Genomic DNA, 15,483 nt, shown 5'->3' with positions numbered 1-15,483 from the left:
ACCCGGCTGGCTTTCAGTGAAACCTCTCTCAGGAAATCAATTGTATTCCACTTCTCTGGCCAAAGTAACATTTAAACACAGGATGATTGAACGAGTATAAACAGGATGTGCTGCACAGTTGGAGGATAATGACCCTTCTCACCGCCCGACGCACACCAGAGGGACAAGTCTAGCTCTGCGAGATGTAATCACACTCATTTTTGGATGAAAAAAAAAGCAAAACAATTCTGCAGACCAACAATGCACGGGAAGACCGACACAGAAAGAGAAATTGGAAATCCTGGTTCTTGAAGTGTGCACTGAGGGGCCCACCGAGAGAGACAACGGTCTGGATTCTCCGATCCTGAGATTAAGTACCGATGCCAACGGAGGATCCATGGTGGTTACCGACGGGAAAGTCGGTGCGAAACAGTCACCGGTTCTGATATCGACGAGGGGCGAGCACCGGCGCCGCGTGAAATTCCCGTCGAACGCGCAGGAAACAGTCGCAGAATCACCGGGTCCCGGAGGACAGACCAGCTGCTGCCGCGCACGCCTACATCCCGCACACACTCACCGCGCACGCCTACATCCCGCACACACTCACCGCGCACGCCTACATCCCGCACACACTCACCGCGCACGCCTACATCCCGCACACACTCACCGCGCATGCCTACATCCCGCACACACTCACCGCGCACGCCTACATCCCGCACACACTCACCGCGCACGCCTACATCCCGCACACACTCACCGGGCACGCCTACATCCCGCACACACTCACCGCGCACGCCTACATCCCGCACACACTCACCGCGCACGCCTACATCCCGCACACACTCACCGCGCACGCCTACATCCCCCACACACTCACCGCGCACGCCTACATCCCGCACACACTCACCGCGCACGCCTACATCCCGCACACACTCACCGCGCACGCCTACATCCCGCACACACTCACCGCGCATGCCTACATCCCGCACACACTCACCGCGCACGCCTACATCCCGCACACACTCACCGCGCACGCCTACATCCCGCACACACTCACCGCGCACGCCTACATCCCGCACACACTCACCGCGCACGCCTACATCCCGCACACACTCACCGCGCACGCCTACATCCCGCACACACTCACCGCGCACGCCTACATCCCGCACACCCTCACCGCGCACGCCTACATCCCGCACACACTCACCGCGCACGCCTACATCCCGCACACACTCACCGCGCACGCCTACATCCCGCACACACTCACCGCGCACGCCTACATCCCGCACACACTCACCGCGCACGCCTACATCCCGCACACACTCACCGCGCACGCCTACATCCCGCACACACTCACCGCGCACGCCTACATCCCGCACACACTCACCGCGCACGCCTACATCCCGCACACACTCACCGCGCACGCCTACATCCCGCACACACTCACCGCGCACGCCTACATCCCGCACACACTCACCGCGCACGCCTACATCCCGCACACACTCACCGCGCACGCCTACATCCCGCACACACTCACCGCGCACGCCTACATCCCGCACACACTCACCGCGCACGCCTACATCCCGCACACACTCACCGGTCGTGCCGGAAACGCCGGCTGTGCTGGACCGCATACCTGCCCAGCCCGACCCCACAGCTCCCCTCCCCATCACTGGCAGAAGGCCCCTGGCCGCGGCACGGATATCGGTCGAGTGTGGCGCCGCTGGACACTGTCCGCACGCCGGCACGCCAGGCTCACGACTGCAGGACTGCTGCGCCCTGTTGGGAATGCAGGCCATCGGAGACGGAGCATCGCGGGTGGGCCGGCTGATGATGCACCAAGGGCGTTGCGGCTGCGTGCGTCCCAACGGCGCCGATTTGGAGGGGGCGGAGCATCTCGAACCGGCACCTGCCCCGATTCCGGCGTCGGGAGCCAATCTCCACCCGATCACCATTCCCGATTTCGGCGTCAGGCTACGGAGAATCCCGCCCAACATCTTCCTAGCGAGCCATTAAATGGGCACTCCGTCGGCCTACTTGGGGTGAATATGGAAGAATCCCACAGCATTATTTCAAAATGCAGGCGCTCCCCCCCGATTCAGACCTGCTCAAAGTATTGAAGCTCGCTCAGTTCAGACGGGTCTGGCTTACAATTAACTCACGTGCACGGGGAAAGCTTCTGGGTGGAGGGTGCGCGAATCGGAGCACAAGACCACGTCAACATGAGATGGAGGAGACCACTCAACACAACCCTGTCTCCAACAGAGGCTGAGATCCTGGCCCACAGGATCAGCTAGGGTCATGTTGGGACTATTTACCACATCCCAAGGCAGCCGGGTTCAAGCCCCAGGGCGGAATTTAACAATGGAATCCACGAGAAGGCGTGGGTGGGGGGAGCGCTGCATGGGCAAGGGTCCCAGCATTCCGACAGGACAATAAACCAAGGCTAAAGGGTCATGGCAGAAAAATGGTAACACGGATGAAATGGCAGATGAGTTGCCTTCACCTGTGCGGTGAATCGCTCATCAATTTCAATCACTACTTTGTTGAAATTCCTTATTTATTTTTTGGATGTGGGATTGGCTGGAAACTGCTGCCCATCGCTAGTTGGCTTCCTGAATCCAAGATGGCGGCCTGGTATAATCCAAAGCTTTTCCACGCCAGTTCTAAGGACTGGTATGGGGCTGGATTGGACCAAAAAACGGGTACACTTCCTTCCCTAAGGGACAACATGCTCAAGTGTCTTGTGGACTAACAAATGTAAAATGCCGGAGGAAAAGTCATTCAGCCACAAAAGAGGAATTGGCAAAGCAGAGGGCATTTTAAGATGGATTCTTTTGCAATGTTGTTGCTGAAGGAGGTGATTTTTTTGCGTGCTACGATGATGAAATGAGTTTCCTAATTAGGACTGAAAGGGTAATGATGGATTTAAACTATGATATATTACATCTTGAACGTTCTGCTAACTCAGTGCTTACACAACATGATGGACCATCGTGCGGAGCCAAGTTATCTTCCTCCTGGGCCTGTTTAAACCTGGCAACATCTAGATTTACAAAAGACACCGGCTGCTTGATGGGAATTAAAAATGCTTCATTGCGTGCGGAATTTAGGATTGGGAATTTAAAGCTCACACCGTGACCAGCCTTTGTTTTGAAGGTGTTTATCGGAGAGAAGCAGGAGAGACTGAAGGAGAACGACGCTGAAGTGGGAACCCCTCCCATCCCAGCTCAAGTCCTCCTCTCCTGGTTTCTCTTTGCCATTGCACACCGATCCTGTTTAAGAGTGTCACTGGGACTAACCCCATCTTGGCCGTCTTCAATGGTACAGCTGAACACACTATGGCAGTTTCTACACGTACACTCTCGACATCCACTTCAAGCTCATTACCACTTCCTCGACCCTGTCACCATCTCTGGATTGTCTGACACCAGCTACTGGGTAGGACCATAAGACAAAGGAGCCGAAGTAGGCCACTCGGCCCCTCGAGTCTGCTCCACCAGTCAATGGCTGAATGGATGTGATAATCCTCAACTCCACTTCCCCGCCGTATCCCCATAACCCTAGATTCCCTTATTGATTACTGAACAGAAATGTCTCCAATTAAACATTGGGAAGGTTGAAACCATTACCTTTGCCCCCCCCCCCCCCCCACCCCCACTCCAGACTCCATTCTCGAGTTCCCAATTCCAGCCCTCTCCCTGGAAAAGGTCTGAGGCTGAACTGAACGTAAGCTTGGTGTCACGTGCCCATGCCATCACTAAAACCGCCCATTGCCACCTCTGCCCATCTCCACCCTGCTTCAGCTCTTCCACTGCTGAAACCTTCATTGGTGGCTTCGTTACCTCCAGACTGTGAACTCTTGGCTGGTTCCCCCAAATTTCACCCCACGTGAACTTCGGCTCCTGAGCTCACACCCCCGTCCGAGCTCACACCCCCGTCCGAGCTCACACCCCTGTCCGAGCTCACACCCCTGTCCGAGCCCACACCCCTGTCCGAGCCCACACCCCTGTCCGAGCTCACACCCCTGTCCGAGCCCACACCCCTGTCCGAGCCCACATCCCTGTCCAAGCCCACACCCCTGTCCGAGCCCACACCCCTGTCCGAGCCCACACCCCTGTCCGAGCTCACACCCCTGTCCGAGCCCACACCCCTGTCCGAGCCCACACCCCTGTCCGAGCCCACGCCCCTGTCCGAGCCCATACCCCTGTCCGAGCTCACGCCCCTGTCCGAGCCCACACCCCTGTCCGAGCCCACACCCCTGTCCGAGCCCACAACCCTGTCCGAGCCCACACCCCTGTCCGAGCCCACACCCCTGTCCGAGCCCACACCCCTGTCCGAGCTCACACCCCTGTCCGAGCCCACACCCCTGTCCGAGCCCACACCCCTGTCCGAGCCCACACCCCATCCGAGCTCACACCCCTGTCCGAGCCCACACCGAACCCGTCCACCCATCATCCCTCTGCTCACTGATCTACACTGCGTCCGGGTTAATAACATTTTGATTTTAAAATTCTCACCCGGGGGTTTTCAAATACCTCCACAGCCTCACCCCCCCCCCCCCCCCCCGTCTGTGCATTCTCCTCCAGCACTCCGAGATCGGCACTCTTTATTTGCTCCACCGTTGGTGGCCCTCAGTCGCCTGGGCTCCGAGCTCCCTCCCCCACCGCCCCCTCACCTCGCTCTTCTCCTTCAAAACGCTCCTTAAAACCGACCTCTTTAACCAAAGCTTTTGACTGTCTGACCTAATTTACGTAGAATTTACAGTGCAGAAGGAGGCCATTCGGCCCATCGAGTCTGCACCGGCTCTTGGAAAGAGCACCCTACCCAAGGTTAACACCTCCACCCCATCCCCATAACCCAGTAACCCCACCCAACACTGACGGCAATTTTGGACACTAAGGGCAATTTATCACGGCCAATCTACCCAACCTAATGGCCGGGATTTTGTGCTCCTGTTCGCATCAAGGCGTGAATGGCGACGGGAGGCCAAAATCAGGCGAGGCGCCCAAAATGCGTGACACGGCGACAGGAAGTCGCGCCGCCATTGTCCCCGCCAGTGACGCAACGGGATTCCCAGCGCTGAATGTTGGTGGCTGTTCTGTTTATACATTTGCGCACCGGGGCGGTGTTCAAAAATGGCACGCCGATCTTTTGAAAAACTCAATAGCTGACGGGGTGGGCTCAATCAGAGACGACCCCCCCCCCCCCCCCCCACCCCTCGCCAGTGTGATGTCACGAGACCCACCCCATGGATTAATTCCACCCCCCCCACCCAGAATTCCTCATGTACGGCGGAGGAAGCCAGCGCAGTGAGCGCCAAATTCTGTTTTATATTATCCCTCTGAAGCACCTGGGGTTGTTTTTCTATGCTGAAGGCGCTATAGGAATGCAGGGTATTGTTCTTCAGCCACATAAGGTCCAGACTCGGACTCTGCGGAGGAGGAGTGGGGAGCTCACCTCCTCTGCATTACAACGGTGACTGCACATCCACAGTTATCCCCCCCCCCCCCCCCCCCCCCCCCCCCCCCCACCGGCTGTAAGGCGTTTCGGGGTGCCCGGAAAGGCACTGCAGAAATGCAACAACAACGTGCATTGATATAGCACCTTCAAATTAACAAAAATGTTCGAGAAGCTTCAAATGTGCGGCACTTGGCATAACCTGACATCGATCCAACTGGAGAGACATCAGGCCAGATGATTAAAAGCTTGGCGAGGGCAGGGCAGCACGGTGGGGCAGTGGTTAACACTGCTGACTCACGCCGCCGGGGGCCCGGGTCCCTGTCCGTGTGGAGTTTGCACATTCTCCCCGTGTCTGCGTGGGTCTCACCTCCCCCCACAGCCCAGAAAGATGTGCAGGGTAGGTGGATTGGCCACACTAAATTGCCCCTTAATTGGAAAAAAAAAGAATTGGGCACTCTAAATTTATTATTAAAAAAAAGCTTGGTGAGAGAGGTGGGTTTTGACTGAGTGGCCTCGAGGAGGAAAGTGAGGGACCGAGGCAGATAGGTGCTGGGAGGGAATTCCAAAGTTTAGGGACGTCCTTTCACTCGCCACAGATGTTGTCTGGCCTGATGCATCATTTCCCTTCTCTGGATCAAACGCTGCCTCCCGGTGGTTGGAGGTATTGCGTGCAACTCAATACTGATGGGCAGAAGTCAGCTGAACACACAGCAGCCACCAATATGGCAGGGTTTGAAATGAGGGCTCCTCAAGGCCCCAGAATTAGCAGTTAGGACACAGGCAGCAGAGTTTTGAGAGGCCTCCAGATTGCAGCGGGGAGACTGTGGCAGAGCAGGCTGGGGGACACTGGAATAGTGACGTCCAGAGGCGTGGATCAGCGTTTCAGTATCAGACGGAAGTGGAAGTAGGCAGTCTCAGTGATGGTAAAGCAAGTTCTTTCTTTATGGTGACCCACTTCTGGATTACGCCAGGAATAACAGATGATGCTTGTTAGAAAATGTGCATGTTTATCTCACATCACCTACAATCATGCTTTCACTCTGGGGAAAAGACAGGGTTAGACTCAACCGTGAAGATTTTCTTGGTTGGATAGTGAACCAAAATTCTCTCAATGACTGGTTACTTGGACGTGAAATGAAAATTGATCCCTGTCCTTTGAACTACACCCAAGCACTTGTCAATTTCTTCCTTTAACGCTAACCTCCTCAGCGTTCCCGTGTCCCTTTGGTCCATTAATGGCAGCCACGTTTTCATCACCACACCCTGCTGAAACCACATTACCCCCACCTCTTCTCTTTTCAAAAGTCACTACTTAAAGCTTACCCCCTTCAGCTAGGGTTTGGATCACCTGCCTAATCTTTCTTTGAGTCTCTCACTGTCAACTGTTACTGCTCCTCCTGAAAAGGCACTAAAGGCACTATGTAAATGCAAGTTGTGACAGAGGGGGGGAAATTGGGGTGGGGGGGGGGGGTTTGGCACATTGAAGAATTCCACATTTAATCGCCTTCCACCCCATCATAGATCTTCCCTCTTTGTCTTTCGACCCCCATCCCTCTGAACATAATCCAAACACTGCAGACTCTGGAAATCTGTAATAAGAATGGAAGAAGCTGGTGGTCCTCCTCTGGTCAGGCAACATCTGTGCGATGGGAGAAATAGAGTTGATGTTTCAGGTTGACGACCTTTCACCAGAATGGATCCGGACAATAGCCGGTCGAATTGAAACGTAACGTCCTTTCACTCTCCACAGATGTTGTCTGGCCTGATGCATCATTTCCCTTCTCGGGATCAAACGCTGCCTCCCGGTGGCTGGAGGCATTGCATGCAACTCAATACTGATGGGCAGAAGGTCAATGAATAAATATGGCACAATCTTCCATTGCCAGCTTTCTTGCCCCTACCCCCCCCCCCCCCCCCCCACCCCTCCAAAATGTTTCGTATGGCTCAATAAATGTCACTTTGTTAATAGTCAACAAGAGGGGCGAGTGGCAAAGTGGTTAAAATCCAATCTGACCTGCAGGGGTCAGTCTCCTGTGCCTGTTCGCAGTAAGGAGCAGAATTGAAAGAAAACAGGCAAATCTACAACCGACTGCACGGTGACACAGTGGTTAGCACTGCTGCCTCACAGCGCCAGGGTTCAATTCTGACCTTGGGTGACTGTGCGGGGTTTGCACGTTCTCCTCGTGTCTGCGTGGGTTTCCTCCGGGTGCTCCGGTTTCCTCCCACAGTCCAAAGATGTGCAGGTTAGGCGGATTGGCCATGCTAAATTGTCCCTTAGTGTCCAACGGTTAGGTGGGGTTAAGGCAGAGGTGTGGACTACGGTTAGGGTGCTCTTTCGAACAATGATACGTCAGAGTACAGGAGGGAGATAGAGAACCTAGTGGAGTGGTGTAACGACAACAACCTTTCCCTCAATGTCAGCAAAACTAAAGAGCTGACTTTAGGTCGCAAAGTGTCGTACACGCCCCTGTCAGCATCAACGGTGCCGAGGTGGAGATGGTTGACAGCTTCAAGGTGTGCACATCACCAACAATCTGTCCTGATCCACCCACGTCAATGCTACGACCAAGAAAGCAAAACAGAGGGCTGGTGCAGATACAGTGGGCCGAATGGCCTTCTTCTGCGCTGTAGGGATTCTATGAAAGATCCACATCAGAAAGCTGGCTTTAATTCCATACAAATCTGCCAGTTGCACTGAAAGGCCCGAGGAAAAGTCACAAACTAACCACACGCTGTCGCAATAGCTGGGAGTGGCGGGGCATTATTTTGTGGGGGGAGGGGGGGGGGGGGCTGTGGCTGAGGGGTGAAGCATATTATTTAGGGAAGGATGCAAAGAATTTAGGTTGCATTGAACCTCGACTATGTCCACTCTGGGAGTGCCCATCAGCTCTCAGTCTTTCTGGGCAAAATTCACACGCAAATTAGTTCCTCAAACAAAGCATCACATTGATGCCTCTTAATCCAGAAGGCTGAACAGCTAAATTTAAACTAAAAAAAAAATCAGTAGACTGTAAATTATAAATTAGGATAAATGATCCCTACTGGGTGTATATATAAACCATAAATGGGAACATTAATCCATCTGGGTTAACTAGTCATACAAGACGAGCAGTAACCAGATAGGCAACTTCCGATGGTTCATCATCTATACAAGGTCTGGCGCAGCGAGGCAGTATGCAGCCAGCGCTTGCCAGCCATGTATTCAGCAGAGCAAGGGTTAAATATCAGTCCTTTGTGTGCCTGACAGGCTGGCTGATCATCGCTTGCACCGCTGGGAGCTTGCTCCAAAACGTCCCGAATGAAAGGCAGAACTTGCATTTGTCTAGCGCCTCAGGGCTTTACAATGCTGCGAAAGCACTTCATTGTCTGTAATCAAGGAAATTCAGCAGTCGGAATGAGCACAGCGTGAGCCCAGAAAGGTGAGCACATTTGTTTCTTTTCAAAGTGATGTTAGCTGAGGAAACCGAAGCTTCGTCTGCCATCGTAAGTATAGCTAAACGTTCTTGTGGCTCTCCATTGTAAAGCAGCGCAGGTCCCCCCCCCCCCCCCCCCACCCCGGTTTCCAGGTGGATAGTTATGCCTCAACCACTATCTGTAAAATAGTTTATTGTACAGCTCTTTGCGGAACTTACTACGCACAATTGGGGGAGGGGGGGGGCATAGTGGCAATGCCACTGAACAAGGGGCTGGTTTAGCACAGTGGGCCAAACAGCTGACTTGTAATGCAGAACAAGGCCAGCAGCGCGGGTTCAATTCCCGTACCGGCCTCCCCGAACAGGCGCCGGAATGTGGCGACTAGGGGCTTTTCACAGTAACTTCATTGAAGCCTACTTGTGACAATAAGCGATTATTATTATTATTATTATTATTATTATTATTAACAAGCAATTTAGAGGCCCAGGGTAATGTTCTGGGGACACGGGTTCAAATCTCACCCTAGCAGCTGGTGGAATGAGTATTGAGTTAATAGAATAACGGAATATGAAGCTAATTCCAATAATGGCGGCCATGAAACTATCAGTGATTGTCGTAAAAACTCACCTGGGGTTCACTGTTGCCCCTTTTAGTGAAGGAAATCTGCCGTCCTTACCTGGGTCTGACCTACAGGTGACTCCGGACCCACAGCAATGTGGTCGACTCTAAACTGCCCCCTCTGGAATGGCCGAGCGAGAGATTCAGTTCAAGGGCAATTAGGAATGGGTAATAAAGGCTGGCACAGCCATCGACGCCCATAACCCATGAACGAATAAAGAAGAAAATAAAAAGGCTGCAATTGGATTACTACAGTGCCCACAGAACGAGGGGAAGAGAGGATTTGGCCAGGGAGCGAATCAGTGCCTCCTGCTGGTTAGTGTGTATGTGAGCAATGATGCACTTCCAAGGGAAACTAGCAAAATCTCATCATCATGCCCATTTGAGGCAACTGCTGGATGGCACTGTGCTACTGGATTCCAGTGACAGGTTCAAGCTGAGAAACGTGGGGTGGCGATTGAGAATCCACTTGTACACAAAGAGGAGAGTCTGGGTTTACACAGCATACAGGGCACAGAAACAGGCCATTCGGCCCAACAAATCCGTGCTGTTGTTAACACTCCACTCGAGATTCTTCCCAAATAGGTCACCCCTCAGCCTTCCCTTACCTGGAGAAACGAGACCCAGTCTGTTCATTCATTCCTGACGTGGTATTGATACCGGGTTCAGGTTTTATCCCCAAGATTGCAGGCACGGAGACATCCAACCCTGGGGACACGGTTTTCCCCCAACAAGGATATTGAAGGAAGCCAGATGAGTAAATGACTGAGAAAACACAGACTCGGCAGTCAGCAGAATCCTGAAAGTACAGTATTACAGCAGAGCGAGCAGAGCGAGAATGGAATGGTTAACATTCCCCAGTGCATCACAGCATCTCTGCAGTTTGACACACATGCACAGTGCAGCTGCAGATGGGAGTTCAGCTTGGGCAATCTCATTTCAGCAGTTAACGGCACAATCACCAGGCATGTTTAATACACCGGGGGGGGGGGGGGGGTCAAATACATTCTACAGGAATCAGTGTTAACACATTGCAATCTCAGTTTGGGGGAAAGGGTCACGCTCTTAATCAATCTCAACCAGTTACCTGCCTGACAGTGAGATCCCCCCCCCCCCCCCCCCCACCCCAGAGACCCACAAACTTTGATTCCTCAGTGTGGGTCTGGTAGCTGCAGTTCCTCGAGGAATGAAATATCAATATCTTTCAGCAGTCCAGCCCATCGTACTGGACTGAGATTGAGTCACAACACTGTGTCCAAATGCCAGGGTAATGTGGGGAGGGGGGTGAAACCAGTGGGGTGGAGGGTGGGGAGTTTCATGGTCAACTCGTGATGAAAAGAATTTGGAGCCTCGACGGACTACAAAGTAAAAGTGCACGTTACCACAGCAACCCGGGATCCCTGAGTGATCTATAACACATGCAGATTGCAGGCAAGAAGTCTGTGTGTGTGTGTGTGTGTGTGTGTGCCAGACTGTCTGTCTTACAGTCCAGAGCACCAGAACTTCACATCGTCTCCCTCCCTCCCTCATTCACACCCCCACAGCTGCCCTCACCTGGTCTGAAAGCTTTACAAAATACACTCTCCTCCACATCCTCCCGGACTCCTCGAGGAGCCTGGCGTCAACATTCCAACAGCGAAGCCCTTTCTGAAACCAAAATTCCTTACATTTTCAGCTTTGGACCGCAGTTTAGATTTTTTTTAGTGTTCCAACTCTGACCAGTAATAGCTGAGGCTCCAAGACTTACCTCCCCCCCTCTGTCTGCCTGGCTATTTCACACTTTCCCATCGCACCACCAATCTTTCCAGAAACAGCAGTGGCTCAAACATTTGAAGCAGTCAGCTTGTTAATGTACAAACAGATCCACACAGGACAAAAACACTTCATTATCCTCTGGGGGGGGGGGGGGGGGGGGGTACGGCCAGTTGTTTAAATAGAAATTGGGGTGAGTGGACATGTGATCTTTTGTCAAAACATCTTAATCCACATTTCAGTTTAGTGACTGCGCTGGGATTTGAAAACAGAGTAACAGTACCACTGGGTGGAAAGACTTCCCCCCCAGATCTAGTCCCAGTTTACAAATCCAACACCAAATACTTCAATATTAGCATGGGGGGACCAGGGACGGGAGAGGAGGAAGAGCGACAGGGACAGAAAGAATGAGAAAGCAAGGCAGGGGCACAGAGCGAGGGAGGGAGGGGCAGGGTGAGGGAGGCAGGGGCAGGGTGAGGGAGGCAGGGGCACAGAGCGAGGGAGGCAGGGGCAGAGTGTGAGGGAGGGAGGGGCAGAGTGTGAGTGAGGGGCAGTGTAAGGGAGGCAGGGGCAGGGAGAGGGAGGCAGGGGAACAGAGCGAGAGAGGCAGGGGCACGGAGCGAGGGAGGCAGGGGCGCAGAGCGAGGGAGGCAGGGGTCAGAGCGAGGGAGGGAGGCAGGGGCACAGAGCAAGGGAGGCAGGGGTCAGAGCGAGGGAGGGAGGCAGGGGCACAGAGTGAGGGAGGCAGGGGCAGGGTGTGAGGGGCAGAGTGTGAGGGAGGGAGGGGCAGAGTGTGAGGGTGGCAGTGACAGAGTGTGAGGGTGGCAGGGGCAGAGTGCGAGGGAGGGAGAGGCAGAGTGTGAGGGAGGGAGGGGCAATGTGAGGGAGGCAGGGGCAGGGTGAGGGAGGCAGGGGCCAGAGCGAGGGAGGCAGGGGCACAGAGCGAGGGAGGTAGGGGCACAGAGCGAGGGAGGCAGGGGTCAAAGCGAGGGAGGGAGGCAGAGGCAGAGTGTGAGGGAGGGAGGGGCAGAGTGTGAGGGAGGCAGGGGCACAGAGCGAGGGAGGCAGGGGCACAGAGCGAGGAAGGCAGGGGCACAGAGCGAGGAAGGCAGGGGCACAGAGCGAGGGAGGCAGGGGTCAGAGCGAGGGAGGCAGGGGTACAGAGCGAGGGAGGCAGGGGCACAGAGCGAGGGAGGCAGGGGCACAGAGCGAGGGAGGGAGGCAGAGTGTGAGGGAGGGAGAGGCAGAGTGTGAGGGAGGCAGTGGCACAGAGCGAGGGAGGCAGGGGCACAGAGCGAGGAAGGCAGGGGCACAGAGCGAGAAGGGAGGCAGGGGCACAGAGCGAGGGAGGCAGGGGTCAGAGCGAGGGAGGCAGGGGCACAGAGCAAGGGAGGCAGGGGCACAGAGCTAGGGAGGCAGGGGCACAGAGCGAGGGAGGCAGGGGCACAGAGCGAGGGAGGCAGGGGCACAGGCGAGGGAGGGAGGCAGGGGCCAGAGCGAGGGAGGCAGGGGCACAGAGCGAGGGAGGGAGGCAGGGGCACAGAGCAAGGGAGGCAGGGGCACAGAGCGAGGGAGGCAGGGGCACAGAGCGAGGGAGGCAGGGGCACAGAGCGAGGGAGGGAGGCAGGGGCACAGAGCGAGGGAGGCAGGGGCAGGGTGTGAGGGAGGGAGGGGCAGAGTGTGAGGGAGGGAGGCAGGGGCACAGAGCGAGGGAGGCAGGGACCAGAGCGAGGGAGGCAGGGGCAGGGTGTGATGGAGGGAGGGGCAGAGTGTGAGGGAGGGAGGCAGGGGCACAGAGCGAGGGAGGCAAGGGCCAGAGCAAGGGAGGCAGGGGCAGGGCGAGGGAGGCAGGGGCACAGAGCGAGGGAGGCAGGGGCACAGAGCGAGGGAGGCAGGGCCACAGAGCGAGGGAGGCAGGGGTAGAGAGTGAGGGAGGGAGGGGCAGAGTGTGAGAGAGCGGCTTTTTGATTGAGAGGGAGATGGGAATGAGAGAGAGAGGCAAGGGTAGCGAGGAGAGAGAGACAGACAGAGGGGCAGAGACAGGGAAAGGTAGAGGGGCAGAGAGAGGAAGATGAAGACAGAGAGTGACGGGCAGATGAAAATTAGACAAACATCACGTTTAAAAGCAGTAAGATCCTCTCTCCCCCAATCGAGCTGTTGAGTCCATAATTCAGCTTCGCAAAGACAGTGTCCACCCTGAAGATGTGGTGCTCAGGGTTCCTGCAGCCTGGGTATTTGCCTCCACCCTGCCCGGAGTTACCTCCCACCCTCTGATCCTGCCCGCAGCCAGGAGGAGAAGCAAATGCCAGGCGCTGCCCACCGGGGGAACCACATCCCTTAAGCAGCAGCTGCTTAAACAGGGAACATTGTATTGAAATACTGGGGCAGAGAGAGAGAGACTGAGCCGGCTGCGCAGGGTGGAGGCAATGGGAAATGAAGATTGATTCTGTGAAGATTCTGACTCCACATTTCCTCTCTCTCACACACTCATCCCCATCCCCACCCCCTGACCTTTGGTAACTGCAATAATGTAGAGATCCTCACAGAGAGACGCAGCTTCGTGTTGAAGGAGGTCCAATTTGTACAAACGCACATTTTGGGGAATAGACCCCGAGCTTGGAACGACCCCAGATAATTCCCAGTGGCTGATGTGGGTCAGATCGCCACCCCAGGCACACCACACCCCACCCCCTCCAAAAAAAAACCCTGTGACAATAATAACAATAATATTTATTATTGTCACAAGTAGGTTTACATTAACACTGCAATGAAGTTACATTGACAACACACATTTTAAACAAACAACGCATTTTGACAAACTCAGCGGTTAACCCCGGTCATAACTTGGAATCTTCATTTAGAACCAAAACTCCACGGGTCCCCACCCCCATTTTTTTGATCATTATTGGTGCAACAATAACAAAAAAGGTTTTCTTTTCAAAGCCCCAGTTCCCCTCCAGACAGAAGTTCAAACGGGTGAAAGTAGCGAAGATATTCACATGAATGTCAATTTCAAAGCCCCCGCAGGAACCTCCCCAGGCCGGGAGCTTTCTCTGTGTGTGTGTGTGTGTGTACAGGGAGCTGATAGCATTGCAGCGCCTGCCAATGTATCACATGAGAAATGGGCAGATCAAAAGGACTCACTTGGAAACAAGTTAATTTCAAAACGTCTCTCTCACTCTGGGATTTCACTAACAGAGGCCACATTTAATAATAAATCCTTCGCAAACACCCAGAGAATGTGGGTGTCAGAGATCCATCCCTGTGTGTGTGTCTGCTGGCGACAGAAACATCACCCAGTCGCTTCGATCAGCAGCTTTCGAGAACTCCACTCGGTGGAAATGCCTCTCTCCCACACCTTGGTTTAAACTGCAGCACACACACACACACACACACATCACCCAAAAGAAGTAGGTACAAGAGGCATTCACAGATCAAAAACCAGCTTCAAATTCCCAGGCAATTCCGTCCTGTTGTCCCAACTTGCATCTCCAGATCGAAACTCGTCCTCATTTGGAGAATACTGCATTGAAACAACCCCTGGGTTGATCGTTCGACATGCTGGTCGCCAACTTACGAGAAAGCCCCCAAAACGCGGAGCTCTCTCTCTCTCACACACACACACACACACAAGGCAAAATCCCAGTCCACAGAAATGCATCGCATGTTCTTTCCCCCACACAGAAGCATTAAAACTGTTCTAACAAAGAAATCACATGGAGACGAAAGCCTGACTCGCTTCTCTGCTACTTTCTGTCTCCGAAAGCTGGCAATCTTGTATCTGTGGCCCGGTTTTAGGGTGTGTTACAGTGTAGCAGCGGCAAGCAGGCCGGGTGGGAGTACTCACTGTGAGAATGGGTGGGTGTCCTTGCCATGATTAGCTCCCAGCACAGTTCCTGCTGCTGCTCCTCGCCACAGTCTGCCTGAATGGAATGTAACTCCAGGCTTCCAATGGGAACCCCAGCCTCGCTCTCACTCCCCTGGCAAAGTGCGATCCAAGCACTAGAGGGAGCCGGTCCCCACCAGCAGCCGCATTGCAATACAGCACACAGCAGCCTGGCTTAAACGGGCAATGCCCACAGACAGACACACTGCCAGCACTGAGACTTAAAAGGGCAATGCACACAGACAGACACACTGCCAGCACTGAGACTTAAACGGGCAATGCACACAGACAGACACACTGCCAGCACTGAGACTTAAAAGGGCAATGCACACAGACAGACACACTGCCAGCACTGAGACTTAAAAGGGCAA

At 54.4% G+C, this 15,483-nt stretch overlaps 1 protein-coding gene across 1 annotated transcript in view; it reads right to left on the bottom strand.

Annotated features, from left to right (window-relative positions):
- Nucleotides 1-15,214, bottom strand: part of LOC119973746 (plexin-A1-like) — a 580,418-nt gene extending 565,204 nt beyond the window's left edge. Inside the window, exon 1 of the mRNA XM_038812164.1 lies at nucleotides 15,074-15,214. The gene's annotated coding sequence lies outside the window, so the exon portion shown is untranslated. The remainder of the gene's footprint in view (nucleotides 1-15,073) is intronic.
- Between the last annotated feature and the right edge of the window lie 269 nt (nucleotides 15,215-15,483).

The sequence above is a fragment of the Scyliorhinus canicula genome, chromosome 11, assembly GCF_902713615.1.
Source record: "Scyliorhinus canicula chromosome 11, sScyCan1.1, whole genome shotgun sequence".
In the NCBI taxonomy this organism is placed as follows: Eukaryota; Metazoa; Chordata; class Chondrichthyes; order Carcharhiniformes; family Scyliorhinidae; genus Scyliorhinus; species Scyliorhinus canicula.
Note: the sequence above shows the minus strand (reverse complement) of the source record. Positions and strands in the feature narration are given on the sequence as shown.